Below are 7962 nucleotides of genomic sequence, written 5' to 3'. Positions count from 1 at the left end.
GGCTGAACTGAATGTTGTTAGGCTAGGCCTGGGGGAGCTGTGAGTGACCAGAAGAGCTCTGGCTGAACTGAATATTGCCAGGCTAGGCCTGGGGGAGCTGTGAGTGACCAGAAGAGCTCTGGCTGAACTGAATATTGTTAGGCTAGGCCTGGGGGAGCTGTGAGTGACGAGAAGAGCTCTGGCTGAACTGAATATTGCCAGGCTAGGCCTGGGGGAGCTGTGAGTGACCAGAAGAGCTCTGGCTGAACTGAATATTGTTAGGCTAGGCCTGGGGGAGCTGTGAGTGACCAGAAGAGCTCTGGCTGAACTGAATACTGTTAGGCTAGGCCCGGGGAGCTGTGAGTGACCAGAAGAGCTCTGGCTGAACTGAATATTGTTAGGCTAGGCCCGGAGAGCTGTGAGTGACCAGAAGTGCTCTGGCTGAACTGAATACTGTTAGGCTAGGCCTGGGGGTGCTGTGAGTGACCAGAAGAGCTCTGGCTGAACTGAATATTGTTAGGCTAGGCCTGGGGGAGCTGTGAGTGACCAGAAGAGCTCTGGCTGAACTGAATATTGCCAGGCTAGGCCTGGGGAGCTGTGAGTGACCAGAAGAGCTCTGGCTGAACTGAATATTGTTAGGCTAGGCCCGGGGAGCTGTGAGTGACCAGAAGAGCTCTGGCTGAACTGAATATTGTTAGGCTAGGCCTGGGGGAGCTGTGAGTGACCAGAAGAGCTCTGGCTGAACTGAATATTGCCAGGCTAGGCCCGGGGAGCTGTGAGTGACCAGAAGAGCTCTGGCTGAACTGAATATTGTTAGGCTAGGCCTGGGGGAGCTGTGAGTGACCAGAGCAGAGACGTCATGCCCATAAGGGCCACATGTCCCCTCAGATTTGTCCTGTTTAAAATACACTGCTCAAAAAAATAAAGGGAACACTTAAACAACACAATGTAACTCCAAGTCAATCACACTTCTGTGAAATCCAACTGTCCACTTAGGAAGCAACACTGATTGACAATACATTTCACATGCTGTTGTGCAAATGGAATAGACAACAGGTGGAAATTATAGGCAATTAGCAATACACCCCCAATAAAGGAGTGGTTCTGCAGGTGGGGACCACAGACCACTTCTCAGTTCCTATGCTTCCTGGCTGATGTTTTGGTCACTTTTGAATGCTGGCGGTGCTTTCACTCTAGTGGTAGCATGAGACGGAGTCTACAACCCACACAAGTGGCTCAGGTAGTGCAGCTCATCCAGGATGGCACATCAATGCGAGCTGTGGCAAGAAGGTTTGCTGTGTCTGTCAGCATAGTGTCCAGAGCATGGAGGCGCTACCAGGAGACAGGCCAGTACATCAGGAGACGTGGAGGAGGCCGTAGGAGGGCAACAACCCAGCAGCAGGACCGCTACCTCCGCCTTTGTGCAAGGAGGTGCAGGAGGAGCACTGCCAGAGCCCTGCAAAATGACCTCCAGCAGGCCACAAATGTGCATGTGTCTGCTCTAACGGTCAGAAACAGACTCCATGAGGGTGGTATGAGGGCCCGACGTCCACAGGTGGGGGTGGTGCTTACAGCCCAACACCGTGCAGGACGTTTGAACATTTGTCAGAGAACACCAACATTGGCAAATTCGCTACAGGCGCCCTGTGCTCTTCACAGATGAAAGCAGGATCACACTGAGCACGTGACAGACGTGACAGAGTCTGGAGACGCCGTGGAGAACGTTCTGCTGCCTGCAACATCCTCCAGCATGACCGGCTTGGCGGTGGGTCAGTCATGGTGTGGGGTGGCATTTCTTTGGGGGGCCGCACAGCCCTCCATGTACTCGCCAGAGGTAGCCTGACTGCCATTAGGTACCGAGATGAGATCCTCAGACTCCTTGTGAGACCATATGCTGGTGCGGTTGGCCCTGGGTTCCTCCTAATGGAAGACAATGCTAGACCTCATGTGGCTGGAGTGTGTCAGCAGTTCCTGCAAGAGGAAGGCATTGATGCTATGGACTGGCCCGCCCGTTCCCCAGACCTGAATCCAATTGAGCACATCTGGGACATCATGTCTCGCTCCATCCACCAACGCCACGTTGCACCACAGACTGTCCAGGAGTTGGCGGATGCTTTAGTCCAGGTCTGGGAGGAGATCCCTCAGGAGACCATCCGCCACCTCATCAGGAGCATGCCCAGGCATTGTAGGGAGGTCATACAGGCACGTGGAGGCCACACACACTACTGAGCCTAATTTTGACTTGTTTTAAGGACATTACATCAAAGTTGGATCAGCCTGTAGTGTGGTTTTCCACTTTAATTTTGAGTGTGAGTCCAAATCCAGACCTCCATGGGTTGATAAATTGGATTTCCATTGATTATTTTTGTGTGGTTTTGTTGTCAGCACATTCAACTATGTAAAGAAAAAAGTATTTAATAAGATTATTTCATTCATTCAGATCTAGGATGTGTTGTTTAAGTGTTCTTTTTTGAGCAGTGTATAATTGTTAAAGTTTTGTTTCTCTGTAATACTACTAGCCACTTAGCAATTTAATGAAGTTGGCTTTAGCTAGCTCAGATAGGTTCCCACCCCCATAACTAGCTACCAAGAAGCCATTTCAGGCTGTTCAAGTTAGAGCAGCTGGTGTGTCTATTTAGCTGGCATGCCTGCTGGCAAGATTGACTTTAGACTTTAGAAAAGCAAACGATTACTAAATGAAATGAGTAAGACATTGCTTTCAATCTTTTCCCCAGATTTTAGCAAATGCAGAGAAGCATATTTAGTTTCTTAAAAACAATAACCATCCGTCTGAAGGATACAGACAGCTCAAGAGGTATGTAAATAACCACCAGTCAGTAGGATACAGACAGCTCAAGAGGTATGTAAATAACCACCAGTCAGGAGGATACAGACAGCTCAAGAGGTATGTAAATAACCACCAGTCTGCAGGATACAGACAGCTCAAGAGGTATGCAAATAACCACCAGTCAGGAGGATACAGACAGCTCAAGAGGTATGTAAATAATCACCAGTCAGGAGTATACAGACAGCTCAAGAGGTATGTAAATAACCACCAGTCAGGAGTATACAGACACCTCAAGAGGTATGTAAATAACCACCAGTCAGGAGTATACAGACAGCTCAAGAGGTATGTAAATAACCACCAGTCAGGAGAATACAGACAGCTCAAGAGGTATGTAAATAACCACCAGTCAGGAGTATACAGACAGCTCAAGAGGTATGTAAATAACCACCAGTCAGGAGTATACAGACAGCTCAAGAGGTATGTAAATAACCACCAGTCAGGAGTATACAGACAGCTCAAGAGGTATGTAAATAACCACCAGTCAGGAGGATACAGACAGCCCAAGAGGTATGTAAATAACCACCAGTCAGGAGTATACAGACAGCTCAAGAGGTATGTAAAGAACCACCAGTCAGGAGGATACAGACAGCTCAAGAGGTATGTAAATAACCACCAGTCAGGAGTATACAGACAGCTCAAGAGGTATGTAAAGAACCACCAGTCAGGAGGATACAGACAGCTCAAGAGGTATGTAAATAACCAACAGTCAGGAGGACACAGACAGCTCAAGAGGTATGTAAATAACCACCAGTCAGGAGGATACAGACAGCTCAAGAGGTATGCAAATAACCACCAGTCAGCAGGATACAGACAGCTCAAGAGGTATGTAAATAACCACCAGTCAGGAGGATACAGACAGCTCAAGAGGTATGTAAATAACCACCAGTCAGGAGTATACAGACAGCTCAAGAGGTATGTAAATAACCACCAGTCAGGAGGATACAGACAGCCCAAGAGGTATGTAAATAACCACCAGTCAGGAGTATACAGACAGCTCAAGAGGTATGTAAAGAACCACCAGTCAGGAGGATACAGACAGCTCAAGAGGTATGTAAATAACCACCAGTCAGGAGTATACAGACAGCTCAAGAGGTATGTAAAGAACCACCAGTCAGGAGGATACAGACAGCTCAAGAGGTATGTAAATAACCACCAGTCAGGAGAATACAGACAGCTCAAGAGGTATGTAAATAACCACCAGTCAGGAGGATACAGACAGCTCAAGAGGTATGCAAATAACCACCAGTCAGCAGGATACAGACAGCTCAAGAGGTATGTAAATAACCACCAGTCAGGAGGATACAGACAATTCAAGAGGTATGTAAATAACCACCAGTCTGAAGGATAGAGACAGCTCAAGAGGTATGTAAATAACCACCAGTCAGCAGGATACAGACAGCTCAAGAGGTATGTAAATAACCACCAGTCAGTAGGATACAGACAGCTCAAGAGGTATGTAAATAACCACCAGTCAGGAGGATACAGACAGCTCAAGAGGTATGTAAATAACCACCAGTCTGAAGGATACAGACAGCTCAAGAGGTATGCAAATAACCACCAGTCAGGAGGATACAGACAGCTCAAGAGGTATGTAAATAACCACCAGTCAGGAGTATACAGACAGCTCAAGAGGTATGTAAAGAACCACCAGTCAGGAGGATACAGACAGCTCAAGAGGTATGCAAATAACCACCAGTCAGCAGGATACAGACAGCTCAAGAGGTATGTAAATAACCACCAGTCAGGAGGATACAGACAATTCAAGAGGTATGTAAATAACCACCAGTCTGAAGGATAGAGACAGCTCAAGAGGTATGCAAATAACCACCAGTCAGGAGAATACAGACAGCTCAAGAGGTATGTAAATAACCACCAGTCAGGAGGATACAGACAGCTCAAGAGGTATGTAAATAACCACCAGTCAGGAGTATACATACAGCTCAAGAGGTATGTAAATAACCACCAGTCAGGAGGATACAGACAGCTCAAGAGGTATATAAATAACCACCAGTCAGGAGGATACAGACAGCTCAAGAGGTATGTAAATAACCACCAGTCAGGAGGATACAGACAGCTCAAGAGGTCTGTAAAGAACCACCAGTCAGGAGTATACAGACAGCTCAAGAGGTATGTAAATAACCACCAGTCAGGAGTATACAGACAGCTCAAAAGGTATGTAAATAACCACCAGTCAGGAGTATACAGACAGCTCAAGAGGTATGTAAATAACCACCAGTCAGGAGTATACAGACAGCTCAAGAGGTATGTAAATAACCACCAGTCTGAAGGATAGAGACAGCTCAAGAGGTATGCAAATAACCACCAGTCAGGAGGATACAGACAGCTCAAGAGGTATGTAAACAACCACCAGTCAGGAGTATACAGACAGCTCAAGAGGTATGTAAATAACCACCAGTCAGGAGTATACAGACAGCTCAAGAGGTATGTAAATAACCACCAGTCAGGAGTATACAGACAGCTCAAGAGGTATGTAAATAACCACCAGTCAGGAGGATACAGACAGCTCAAGAGGTATGTAAATAACCACCAGTCAGGAGGATACAGACAGCTCAAGAGGTATGTAAAGAACCACCAGTCAGGAGGATACAGACAGCTCAAGAGGTATGTAAAGAACCACCAGTCAGGAGAATACAGACAGCTCAAGAGGTATGTAAATAACCACCAGTCAGGAGGATACAGACCCCTCAAGAGGTATGTAAATAACCACCAGTCAGGAGGATACAGACAGCTCAAGAGGTATGTAAATAACCACCAGTCAGGAGGATATAGACAGCTCAAGAGGTATGTAAATAACCACCAGTCAGGAGTATACAGACAGCTCAAGAGGTATGTAAATAACCACCAGTCAGGAGGATACAGACAGCTCAAGAGGTATGTAAATAACCACCAGTCAGGAGTATACAGACAGCTCAAGAGGTATGTAAAGAACCACCAGTCAGGAGGATACAGACAGCTCAAGAGGTATGTAAATAACCACCAGTCAGGAGTATACAGACAGCTCAAGAGGTATGTAAATAACCACCAGTCAGGAGTATACAGACAGCTCAAGAGGTATGTAAATAACCACCAGTCAGTAGGATACAGACAGCTCAAGAGGTATGTAAATAACCACCAGTCAGGAGGATACAGACAGCTCAAGAGGTATGCAAATAACCACCAGTCTGAAGGATAGAGACAGCTCAAGAGGTATGTAAATAACCACCAGTCAGGAGGATACAGACACCTCAAGAGGTATTTAAATAACCACCAGTCAGGAGGATACAGACAGCTCAAGAGGTATGTAAATAACCACCAGTCAGGAGGATACAGACAGCTCAAGAGGTATGTAAATAACCACCAGTCAGGAGTATACAGACAGCTCAAGAGGTATGTAAATAACCACCAGTCAGGAGGATACAGACAGCTCAAGAGGTATGTAAATAACCACCAGTCTGAAGGATACAGACAGCTCAAGAGGTATGTAAATAACCACCAGTCAGGAGAATACAGACAGCTCAAGAGGTATGTAAATAACCACCAGTCAGGAGAATACAGACAGCTCAAGAGGTACAGACAGCTCAAGAGGTATGTAAATAACCACCAGTCAGGAGTATACAGACAGCTCAAGAGGTATGTAAATAACCACCAGTCAGGAGTATACAGACAGCTCAAGAGGTATGTAAATAACCACCAGTCAGGAGTATACAGACAGCTCAAGAGGTATGTAAATAACCACCAGTCAGGAGGATACAGACAGCCCAAGAGGTATGTAAATAACCACCAGTCAGGAGTATACAGACAGCTCAAGAGGTATGTAAAGAACCACCAGTCAGGAGGATACAGACAGCTCAAGAGGTATGTAAATAACCACCAGTCAGGAGTATACAGACAGCTCAAGAGGTATGTAAAGAACCACCAGTCAGGAGGATACAGACAGCTCAAGAGGTATGTAAATAACCAACAGTCAGGAGGACACAGACAGCTCAAGAGGTATGTAAATAACCACCAGTCAGGAGGATACAGACAGCTCAAGAGGTATGCAAATAACCACCAGTCAGCAGGATACAGACAGCTCAAGAGGTATGTAAATAACCACCAGTCAGGAGGATACAGACAGCTCAAGAGGTATGTAAATAACCACCAGTCAGGAGTATACAGACAGCTCAAGAGGTATGTAAATAACCACCAGTCAGGAGGATACAGACAGCCCAAGAGGTATGTAAATAACCACCAGTCAGGAGTATACAGACAGCTCAAGAGGTATGTAAAGAACCACCAGTCAGGAGGATACAGACAGCTCAAGAGGTATGTAAATAACCACCAGTCAGGAGTATACAGACAGCTCAAGAGGTATGTAAAGAACCACCAGTCAGGAGGATACAGACAGCTCAAGAGGTATGTAAATAACCACCAGTCAGGAGAATACAGACAGCTCAAGAGGTATGTAAATAACCACCAGTCAGGAGGATACAGACAGCTCAAGAGGTATGCAAATAACCACCAGTCAGCAGGATACAGACAGCTCAAGAGGTATGTAAATAACCACCAATCAGGAGGATACAGACAATTCAAGAGGTATGTAAATAACCACCAGTCTGAAGGATAGAGACAGCTCAAGAGGTATGTAAATAACCACCAGTCAGCAGGATACAGACAGCTCAAGAGGTATGTAAATAACCACCAGTCAGTAGGATACAGACAGCTCAAGAGGTATGTAAATAACCACCAGTCAGGAGGATACAGACAGCTCAAGAGGTATGTAAATAACCACCAGTCTGAAGGATACAGACAGCTCAAGAGGTATGCAAATAACCACCAGTCAGGAGGATACAGACAGCTCAAGAGGTATGTAAATAACCACCAGTCAGGAGTATACAGACAGCTCAAGAGGTATGTAAAGAACCACCAGTCAGGAGGATACAGACAGCTCAAGAGGTATGCAAATAACCACCAGTCAGCAGGATACAGACAGCTCAAGAGGTATGTAAATAACCACCAGTCAGGAGGATACAGACAATTCAAGAGGTATGTAAATAACCACCAGTCTGAAGGATAGAGACAGCTCAAGAGGTATGCAAATAACCACCAGTCAGGAGAATACAGACAGCTCAAGAGGTATGTAAATAACCACCAGT

Source organism: Salmo trutta, chromosome 37 (genome assembly GCF_901001165.1).
Source record: "Salmo trutta chromosome 37, fSalTru1.1, whole genome shotgun sequence".
NCBI classification, from domain to species: Eukaryota; Metazoa; Chordata; class Actinopteri; order Salmoniformes; family Salmonidae; genus Salmo; species Salmo trutta.
The sequence above is the reverse complement of the archived record's forward strand: the minus strand, read 5'-3'. Positions refer to the sequence as shown.